This window comes from Stomoxys calcitrans, chromosome 1 (assembly GCF_963082655.1).
Source record: "Stomoxys calcitrans chromosome 1, idStoCalc2.1, whole genome shotgun sequence".
NCBI lineage: Eukaryota > Metazoa > Arthropoda > Insecta > Diptera > Muscidae > Stomoxys > Stomoxys calcitrans.
Window position 1 is genome coordinate 161,114,433 of NC_081552.1, and position 12,161 is coordinate 161,126,593.

A 12,161-nucleotide genomic window follows, 5' to 3' on the forward strand; every position below is an offset into this window, starting at 1 on the left:
AGGGGTGACGTGACCCCCAATACTTGGATCTGATTTTCTTTGCCAGATTCGAAATCTACTTCTGAATACCTTTCATTTGAGCCCCATATTGAAACTAACGTTTTGGGGTTGAGGCCCCGATGGGTACTTAGACTAAAATTTTAATACAATATTCATATTCTACTCCCCAGAACATTTCATTTAATACATGTATTGTCTCGATCGGTCCATTTTTGATTTTGGGTTGTGTTTTTGGCATAAGGGGGAGGGTCTGTCCCCCGTCCGATATCGAAAAATTATATAGCCTATGTTTCCTTCCAGACTACCCTACACAATATACGAAAATTTCGAGAAAATCGGTTCTGCCGTTTTTCAGTCTATACAGAACAAACAAAACGGAGTCCCCCTATACTTCGACATGAATTTGTATGCCAGATTCGTTATCTACTCCTTTTCATTTGATACTCATATTGTCCTTATCGGCCCTCTTTTGATTTTGGGTGGTGTTTTTGGGGAAAGGAGGAGGGTTCGCCCCCTTTCGTTATTAACAAATTATTACGCCTATTCCTACTTCGTGACCATATTCGTAATCTACTCCCGAATACCTTTTATTTGAGTCCCATATTGTCATGATCGTCAAATAAATCTATTTTAAGGGGTTTTGTGGCTGGGGCGGCCTCCAGGTACTTGGACCCAACTTTTATATCAAATATTATATAGCCTATGTTTCCTTCCAGACCAACCTACACAATCTATGAAACTTTCAAAGTCATCGATTCAGCCGTTTTTTAGTCTATACGGAACAAACAAACAAATAAATACAAATTGAATTTTATATATAAAAGAAAATTAGAGTAGCCCCAAAATAATTCGCCTACGGTAAAAGGACATTTCTTTTGTTATTAAACCAAAAACTCTTTAATAGAGAAAGTGTTTCGATAATTCGTTTACCAGACCAATAATTACTCTCTTGTATCTCTCCTACTAGAAAAATGGAAAAAAGGGTGAGTATTTGAGCGTGTAGACAGACCAGTGATGGGCAAACCTACTCACATTACTGTGTATGTACACAAGAATATAATCCCCAGCACGCCCATGGACTTGCAAATAATTGCAATTTTGTGCTCCTCACTGCTATAGACACATTCTCACTCACAATATTTATTCCTTTTTTTTTATTGACCAAAGAGCAGCCAGTATGTTTGGCAGCTCGGTTGAGTGCGAATGCGCGTAAATTCAAAAAATAAAATTTTTAAAAGTTGGGCCTTAGGAAAAAATTTACTGGTATGTCCAATGACGAAAATACTTAGAACAACGGACAAATGGCTGCTGGGCACAAGAAAACACATAAAGAATTTCCAGGGCACATACATTATTTGGTAATATTTACACAATAAAGAAATATTTATCCCGAAGTAGGTATATAATGTGTGAAAAAAACAACTCTCATAAGTATTTTTTTGTTTCGTTTTTAGCATAAGAAGTACAGCAAAACATAATACAAAATTATAATGGAGTTGTACCAAAATGGAAGACTTTTAATATATTGATTTTGATTTGAATTACCAACTGAGGTCTGTTTATAATTGGTAAAAACTGGTTATGCTTGTCACAAATTCTTGCAAGAATTTATCGCAAAAAAACATGTTCATTTATCGTAAAAAAAGTCTAATGTGTTTCACAAAACTGGTTTATTTGGCGAAAATTTCTTCTATGTGAAACGAATTATTTTTTGCGTGAATGCTTGGCTGTGCTTTTTGGATTACCATAACACTGCAAACAACATTTCTCTCAAGTGGATGCACCAATCTTCGAGATATGAGGAACATACAAATAGCAAAGTGCAACACAGCATCATTACTATTTCTTTATAGTGTGATACGTTTTTACTTACTATTCATTGATTTATGATTTTACGAGCAGGGTGATTATGCACAAAATCTTCTGCAATGAAACAACATATAATGATCACCAAGCACCCTTTTGGCAAGCTATCAACAATCGGCAGCTAACGAAAAAGTGCTTGTACAGACATTAAATTATGCATTGAACATTGATTTCTGTTGGCTTATTCACATTTTAATTACAAATATATTACAGGCAGACAGACATATCCTTGATGGGCATGAGCATACTCAATTGCCGAGTGTTATGTCAATATTTAATACCACGAACTAATTTATAAACATTTGGAAACTCCTCATTTATCATCTCAGTTTGCACAATGACCAGCATTAACTGGCAGCAGGCGCTCTTGTGGCATATCGAACCAGATGTGGGGATAGACATCTTTTGAATGGCAGTGGTATTAAATTCACTTGCTGTGTTCCTTTGCTTTGGCACAGCAAGCGGTCCGTCTGTCTCTCCGTTTATACGATGAAAATTAGATTGCCCATCTAAACTAATTGGGAATGTTACATTGACAGAAAAAGTCCAGCATGACTTCACAAATTTCTTGCTAAAGCGTGATAAGAGTTTGGAGGAGTGTAGATTTAATTGCCCATTTCTGTGGTTGAAGTAGGCGTTGCATTTTCATTGCTCTTCTTGGGAATTTTGCAAGTCATTTGTCGAAAATTGATCGATCGATTACATGATGGGGAGTATGTTTACTTTATTTATTCCTTTGTAACTTGAAATATACTCAAATAAAGTTTTGTTAAAAAGACGTAGGTTTACAGATCTTTTATATGTAAAAAAGGAAATTGTGTTTGTTTGTTTGTTGCCCTAGTTTTCAAAAACGCAAGATCTGCGAAATTTTGTGTGCCGTCTTATAGTAACCTAAAAACAAAAATTTGGTATCTTAATTTCGGATGGGGTACCTAGGGGGCCGCCCCATCCCCAAATCCTACCAAATATACATAAAGACCAATCACGACAATATGGGACTGAAATGAAAGGTATTTAAGAATACGTATCTGATATACAATTGTTCCACCAAGTGTTTGTGGGACCACCCCAACCCCCAAAACACCCCATAAATCAGACATATTTACCAACCATGGTAATATGGGACTCAAATGAAATGAAAAGAAATGTGGGACCAAGATTCTGGGGGTCCTCCCCTTCCCAAAACACCCCCCAAATAGGACTAATTTACTGACCATGACAATATGGGGCTCAAATAAAAGTTATTTGAGTGTAGAATACGAATCTGATATACAAATGTGGAACCCAGTGTTAGGTGGGCGCCCTTCTCCCAAAATAACCCCGAAACAGTACAAATTTACGACCATAGCAATAAGGGTCTCAAATGAAAGGTCTTTGGGAGAAAGCATGAATCTGATATCAATATTTAGGAAAAGGTGTCAATTGCGCCACCCAAACCCCATAACACCACCTAAATAGGACGTATTTACTGACAATTGCAATATGGGGTTCAATTAAGAGGTATTTTAGAGTAGAACACGAATATGATAGATATTTTCAGAGCCAAGTCACTGAGTGCCGCCCCATCCCCCCCAAACCGAACATGTCTGCCGACTATGGAAATATGGGTCTGAAATGAAAGGTATTTGCGAGTAGACCCCGAATCTGAAGTTTTTAGGCCCCATACCCCAAACCAGACATATTAGTTGACTTTTGCAATAAGGGGTTTAAATAAAAGGTGTTTGAGATTACAAAACGAATTTAATATCGAGTTTTGAGGCCAATGGCAATATGGGGTTTAAATAAATGAAATTTTGATAGTAGAGCACGATGCTGATTTATTTTCAAGACCACTCCACAAACCATACCTAAATCGGACATATTTACCGACCAAATCAGTGTGGGGCTTAAATGAAAGGCATTAAGGAGTAGAGCATGAAATTGGTACCCACTTTCGGGACCAATTTCCTGGGATCTACCCCTTCCCCAAAACAAATAGCAGTTATTTACTAACCATCGCAATATGGGGCTTAAATAAACGCACTTGGGAGTAGAATGCGAATCTGATATCCAATTGTGGAACCATGTATTTGGGGCATCGTCTTTTCCCCAAAACACCCCACAAGGAGTACAAATTTACCGACCATGGATATATGTGGCTCAAATAAATGGTATTTGATATAAGAAAACGAATTTGAAAACCTACTTTGGGGCCAAGCGTTGGGGAAACGCGTCATCCCATAAACAAATGGCAATATGGGGCTTTAATAAATGGTATGGTATATCCGAAAAAACCGCTAAATAAGACATGCGAATTTACCGATCATGGAAATATGGGACTCAAATGAAAGGCATTTGGGAGTAGAGCACGAAATTCATACCCACTTTCAGGACCACATTTCGGTCCTGAAATGCTCGACATTATGTGGCTCAAACAAAACCGTGTTCTATCACGATGCTGATATTATCTCAGGGCAATATATAACAGTTATTTGATAGTAGAAAACGAATTTGATATCCAATTTTGAGGCCATGTGGTCCTGAAATGCTTGACATTATGTGGCTCAAACAAAACCGTGTTCTATCACGATGCTGATATTATTTCAGGGCAATATATAACAGTTATTTGATAGTAGAAAACGAATTTGATATCCAATTTTGAGGCCAAGTGTTTGGGGGTCGTCTCAACCCATAAACTCCCCTAAACCAATGGCAATTGGTGCTCAAATAAAAGAAATTTGAGAGTAGAGCACAATGCTAATATTTCTTCAGGGCTAAGTGCGTGGGTGGCCACCCCACCCTACATACCCCACAAACTGAACATATTTGTGGATTATGCCAAAAAGGGGCTGATATATGTTTTATGGCCAAGTGTTTCAGGAATGCCTCACCCCAAAAACTCCCTCTAAACCACACATGTATACCGTCTATAGCAATATGTAGCTCAAATGTGGTTTTTTGGAGAAGGGTATGAATTTGATATCCATTCTCGGGGCAATGGATTTGGCTACTCCAATCCACCACCAAAACCAAGAGAATGAAGTAGGTCTAACATCCTAACTTTAATGGGCGAACCTTCCCCTTACCCTTTTCTTAAAAACGCCAGGACTCGGAGATGGGTGGGGCATTTCAAACGAAATTTAGTTTGTTTATAATAACTCAAAATTAGAAAATTGGTTTTCTTATTTAGGGTGGAAAAAAAAGAAGGGCGCGCCACTTCCAAAACCCACCAAATGGAAATATAAAACAAATAGAGCAGGAAACTGATATATAAAAATACTCCCCTACCGGATATATTTTTAACGATCGCAGCGATATAAGACTTAAATGAAAGGTGTTTGGAATTAGACGACGAAAATGATATTCACTTTGGTGCGAAATATCTGAAAGGCCGAAGAGGAGGAGAAGAAATGCTCCATGGCCTTTATAACCCTAACGATGATTCAATGTTTATATTTATCTAGCTATTCCGTTTGTAACAACTCGAAATAAAGATCTGCCACCGAAGAAAGTACTTATATTCTTAATCATCTATATTTAGCCAAAGTCAAGAGAACAAGAGAAGGAAGATGCCTTATAGTTCCTACGGTTGAACCAGCTTTAAAAAGCCCAATAACTTGCGAATGTTCGGGGCCATGACAGTGGGCCCCAAACAAATACGCCCAAAATTGGAAAAGAAAATAGACACCAATTTAGGGTGATTTTGCTTTATGAAAAATTACCTCAAAACAAATACAGCCCAAAGCATGCAAATGCACCCCAAAAATAAATTAAATTTGTTCCCCAATGTTGGGGTCAAATTTTGTTTTAGAATAAGGGGTGTATTTAAACCAAACAATTTCACCCCAAACATCAACATGTAAAAATACCCCAACACTGTACATGTGGGGTGTAAACGTGTAACACAATGTGGGGTTTAACTTCATAGATCATTAAACGAAGTTGAAATTAAACTGTTTTTAGAGTAAAACAAGTCAGTTCGGCCGGACCGAATCTTATATTCCCTCCATCATAGATCGCATTTGTCAAGTTCTTTGCTGATATCTCTCTATACCCAAACAAAGGATAAAGGACTTTCTAGATGCATTGGTAGCTCTTGCAATGTTCTGGCTGATTTTCACTCCAAAATCGACAACTCTGAGTCAAAAATGAGCTTCGACGCTGAACACAATTTTTCGATAAAAAACTGGATCTTCGGCCAACTTTCCAAGATCCCATTCACCAAATTCTGCGTTGCAGTAGGTCGTTCGGCTTCAATTTTTGCAACAGGTATATTTTGGAAGGCTTCACACCCACGTTGTTGAGCAAAAAAGGGGCCCAATTGCTGCGAACGGCGACGGATCGATAATTGTAGTCATCATTAACACTGGCCAATACAGCTGCGATACTTTCAGTAGTCGATTAAACTGACCATAAAATGAAAGAAGCGCGCGATAAACTTTCTTAACAGAGCACCCATTTTGACAATAAAATTCAATAATTTACAATAGTTAAATTATAGACCAAACTGAAGATGTTTGACAATGAAACAAAAGTGAGTGAGCTGTTAAAACCAGTGTTACTAAAAAATAATACCTAAAAACTCACCCTTTACATGTACCGATGTCTCGATATAAGTTCTTAGGTCAATAAAAGGTGCATTTTTTAACCGGTTCATTCATAAACGATTCGTTCATAAGTGATGAATTTTTCATTGTATTATGACTTTAATGTATTATGAACTTAATGCCTTTTAGTTGTTTCATGTATTTTGATTTGTATCTGGCATAACTTTTGACTGAAAAATCGAATCTCAGCATGAGTTGCTTCAAATACTGTCAGCGATCAGCAAATATTTATTAGCCCAATTTCTTGGATATTATAAAAGATATTCCGTACACAAAAGCATGTTTTTTGCCACGGTTTTCAAGCACCTTCCTGCAAATAAAAGATTTTGAAAATCGAAAAATAAATGCGCTTTGGGAGCCCGGACAAAATTTTGTAGGGCCGAGGTGGCCAACTTTGAAATTTGCACATGGTTTGGATAACATCTCAGCTATAATCATATACAATTTCTGTTCATAAATGGAAGGCATATTTTCACTAACTTTTTCCCCATCGCATTGTGTGTCTGTCGGAATGACGATAACACTCGAACGAATGAAGATATGCGCTTGAAATTTTGCACAAATACTTCTTATTGATGTAGATCCTTTGGGATTGCAAATGGACAATATCGGTTTAGATTTGGATATAGCTCCTATATAAACCGATCTTCCGATTAAACGGATCCCCTCCATCAACTATTACAAGGATATTTATTTTTATCCATATCCGACCTTACACAGTATATATATTCTTAATCTTTGGAAACTTGTAAGAGGATATAGCCATGTACGTCAGTCCGTCTGTCTATCTTTAAAAATTAAGATATTGAGCTGAAACTTCGCACAGTTATTTCAAACAATATCTTGATATAGCTCTCATATAGATCGATCTCCCAATTTAAGGTTAAAGGTCCATAGAAACCGCATTTATTGCCCGATTTCGCTGAAATTTGGCACAGTGGGTTGTCTTAGGACTTTTGACATCAGTACAGTGATTTGTACCCGAATATGGTACTGTTCGACGTCCGTGCTGGTTTGGCCTGGATCAGACCAATTTCTATACTGCTGCCACACAGAAAAAAATCACTGCAAGAAAAATTCAACAACTTTATTTGTACACGAAAAGAGTTGATGCTCAACAATTTTGATAATTGAATTAATGATTTTAGTTATTGAAATAACCAAGAAATATTTTGTAATGCTTTGAGCTCAACAAACTTGTATGTACAAACTTTGTTGTTGAGAATACATTTTATTTGTTGGTTTGCTAAGCGAATGATTGCTGACACCCAATTTTTACTTTGGGTTGCTAAAATTTTAATTTAATTTGTTACAGGAAAATTTTCAAATTTTTTAGTTGATTTTTCAACAAAAGTTGTTGTTATATCCGCCACCGTAGGATGGGAGTGTACTAATCTAGTCAAATACAAATACAAATACATTTCATTTGTAACACCTCGAAATATTCGTCTAAGACCCCATAAAGTATATATATTCTTCTTGATCGTCTTGAAGTTCTGAGTCGATCTTGCCATGTCCATCCGTCTGCCTAATCACGATAGCGTTCGAACGTGTATAGATAGCCGTTTGGAATTTTGCACAGATACTTAGGTCGTTGGGGCCATATCGGTTCAGTTTTAGATATAGCTCCCATATAAACCGATCTACCGATTTGACTTTTTGAGCCCTTGGAAGCCACTAAAATTGTCCGATTTTGTTGTTTTTGGCTGGCATTTGGCTGACATTTTGCATGTGGTGTTCTGTATTGACTTCCAACAACTGTGCCATGTACGGTTCGAACCGATCTATAACCTGATGTTCCTCCCATATAAAGCGATCTCCCGATTTGACTTCTTGAGCCCTTACAGCCGCAATTTTCCGATTGGGCAGAAATTTTGCTTGGGGTGTGTTTTTATGACTTTCAATAACTGTGCCAAGCACGGTCCAAATCGGTCTATAACCTGATATAGCTCCCATATAAACCGATCTCCTGATTTGACTTCTTGGACCCTTACAAGCCGCAATTTTTGTCCTATTTGGCTTAAATTTTGCATAGGGTGTACTGTTATGACTTTCAATAACTGCGCCAAATACGGTCCAAATAAGTCAATAACCGGATAAAACTTAGAAAAACCCTACAACCAAATTTGTATGTGAAACTTTTAATTCCCAATTTTAGCATTGCATTGAAGACATTAATTGTTGAAGTAGTCTTGCAGAGACTTGACAAACAAAATAATTGAAACTTGGTAGCTTTTCAACAAATTCTTTAGCCGAGGTAGTTGTTAAAATAGGCAAACTTCCATGAAGAGTACCAAACTCCCATGTCCATGACTTGCAAATCAAGGTACAAATCCCCCGGTCAGGCAAAAAAAAATTATTTGTTCTTTTTTAAAGTTTTTTTTTGAAAATTCAGCATAAAAAATTATATATTTGATATTAAAATAAAACCAGTAAAAGTTCGGCCGGGTCGAATCTTATATACCCTTCACCATGGATCGCGTTTGTCGAGCTCTTGCCACAGTATCTCTTTTTAGGCAAACAAAGGATAAAAGAAAATAATTGCTATGTTACTGGAACAATATCAAGTTATGGTTCATTTCGGACGATAATTGAACTCAATATTGAAGACCATAGTAGAATTAATTGTATAAAATTTCAGCCAAATCTAGAAAGAATTGCGCACATTAGGGGTTGAAGAAGTAAAATAGGGAGATCGGTTTATAAGGGAGCTGCATTAGGTTATAAACCGATTCATGCCATTTTCGACACGTATGTTAAAGGTCATGGGAGAAGCCGTTGTACAAAATTTCAGCTAAATCGGATAATAATTGCACCCTCTAGTGGCGCAAGAAGTCAAGACCCCAGATCGGTTTATACGGCAGCTATATCAGGTTATGGACCGATTTGAACTATTCTTAGCACAGTTGTTGAAAGTCAGAACCAAACACCCCATGCAAAATTTCAGCCAAATCGGATAATAATTGCGTCCTCTAGAGGGTCAAGAATCAAGACCCCAGATTGGTTTATATGGCAGCTACATCAGGTTCTTGACCGATTTAAACCATACTCAGCACAGTTGTTGAAAGTCAGAATGAAACACCTCATGCAAAATTTGAGCCAAATCGGATAAGAATTGTGCCCTCTAGCGGCTCAACAAGTCAAGATCCCAAATCGGTTTATATGGCAGCTATATCAGGTTATGGACCGATTTGAACCATTCTTATTACAGTTGTTGGAAATCATAACAAAATACGACATGCAATATTTCAGCCAAATCGGATAGGAAATGCAGAGGCTCTAGAAGTCAATACCCATATCGGTTTATATGGCAGCTATATCAGGTTATGGACCGATTTGAGCTATTCTTTGCACAGTTGTTGAAAGTCATAACAAAACACTTCAAGCGAAATTTCAGCCAAATCGGATAATAATTGCGTCCTCTAGTGGCTCAAGAAGTCAAGACCCCAGATTGGTTTATATGACAGCTATATCAGGTTATTGACCGATTTAAACCATACTCAGCACATTTGTTGGAAGTCACAATAAAACACCTCATGCAAAATTTGAGCCAGACGGGCGGACGGACAGACGGACGGACGGACAGACGGACGGACGGACAGACGGACGGACGGACAGGCGGACGGACAGGCGGACGGACAGGCGGACGGACATGGCTAGTTCGACTTAAAATGTCATGACGATGAAGAATATATATACTTTAAGGGGTCTTAGACGAATATTTCGAGGAGTTACAAATAGAATGACGAAATTAGTATACCCCTATCCTATGGTGGAGGGTATAAAAAACAAGTAAAAATGTCCGGTCCGGTCCGGTCGGGCCTAATCTTGGGAACAAACCACCATGGATTCGGCTAAAAGTGTATACAACCTAAATTTAGTTGAAGGGCATAATTTTATTCTACATTCCAAACTTCTGTCAAACCAGCAAAAATTAAAGCTTCTGGGAACCGAACAAAGATAATCGAAAGAACGGTTTATATGGGAGCTGTGTGACATTACAGATTGATTTGAGCCGTATTTGGCGCAGTTGTTGGAAGTCGTAACAGAACACCGCATGCAAAATATCAGGCATATCAGACAAGAATTGCGGCTTGTAAGGACTCAAGAACACAAATCGGCAGATCGGTTTACATGGGAGCTATACCAGGTTGTAGACAGATTTGGACTTTACTTAGTACAGTTATTGAAAGTCATAAAAACACACCCCATGCAAAATTTCAGCCAAATCGGAAAATCGCGGCTGTAAGGGCTTAAAGAGGTCAAATCTGAAGATCGGCTTATATGGGAGCTATTTCAGCTTAAAGGCCGATTTGTACCGTTCTTGACACAGTTGTCGGAAGTAATAACAGAATAACGGTGGGTAAAAAAACAACACCACACCGAAGCCGTGCGTGCAGCAAAGCACATGTGGTGGCTGTTTAAATGGGTTTTTGACATGCTTATGGATATTTTGTTGCTGTTGTCATATGTTGGCTTTCAAAGAGTGCCTTTCAACAACAAATTTGGTCTTTCGGTCGCTGAGGTTCAAAATTAATAGTTACAAAAAAATTAAAAAATTTCGATGTCTTTTTCGACCGAAGTTGTTGTTTTTCAAAATTATTCTTCTCTGTGTAGGTAGAATTTCACATCTTAAGGTTGCAATTAAAAACCCGCAAACTGGAATTTTTTTTGATGGAAAAAGACCAACATTTGAGTAAAATTTCTGATACATACAGGGTGGCTGATGAATATTGCTACAATGATGAATATTGCTACATTTTTTTTTCGGTGTATGGAATACATTTTTCTTTTATTCATGTTAAATTAAATTATTAAATTAATTATTAAATTATTATTAATTAAATTAATTAATTAATTAATTAAATTAATTATTAAATTATTATTATTAAATAGAAAAAAAGTTATTACATTTTTTTTTGGTAGCGGCTTTCATCAGCCACCCTGTATGTTAAAAATTACAGTTGTTAAGAAAAACTATCTATGTAAATCTTTTTTTTATATGTGGGTTTGAATCTGGTCACACGTTTTTAAGTATTTTTGACAAACCTGATTTATGCTTAATTTGGTTTGCCTTAGTCTTAATAAAAAAAAGAGCTATTTCTGTTCCCAAATGCTTAACAATGGTCAAAAATCGAGCTTTTCGGCTATATGTGTAGGTCGGTTCGGATTGTAAATGGGCCATATGGTTCCATGTTTTGATATAGCTGCCATATAAACCGATCTCAGATTTTACCTTGTTGAGCCTCTAGAGGGCGCAATTCTTGTCCGATTTGGCTGGAATTTAGCATGAAGTGTTTTGTTATAACTTCCACAGCTGTGCTGGGTATGGTTTAAATCGGTTCATAACCTGATATAGCTCCCACATAAACCGATCTCGGATCTTGACTTCTCGAATTGGCTAACATTTTGCATAAAGTATTTTTTTTTGTCTTGCAACATCTATGCCAAGTATAGTCTAAATGGGTTGATAACCTGATATAGCTCCCATATTAACCGATCTCCCGATCGAACTTCTTTAGCCTCTAGAGGGCACAATTCTTATTCGATTTTGATGAAATTTTGTGCAACGGCTTTTTCCATGACTTTCAACATACATGTAAAATATAGTCTGAATCGGTCTATAGCCCGATACAGCTCCCCTATAACCCGATCTCCCGATGTTACTTCTTGGGCCTCAAAAGGGCACAATTCTTACCCGAATTGGCT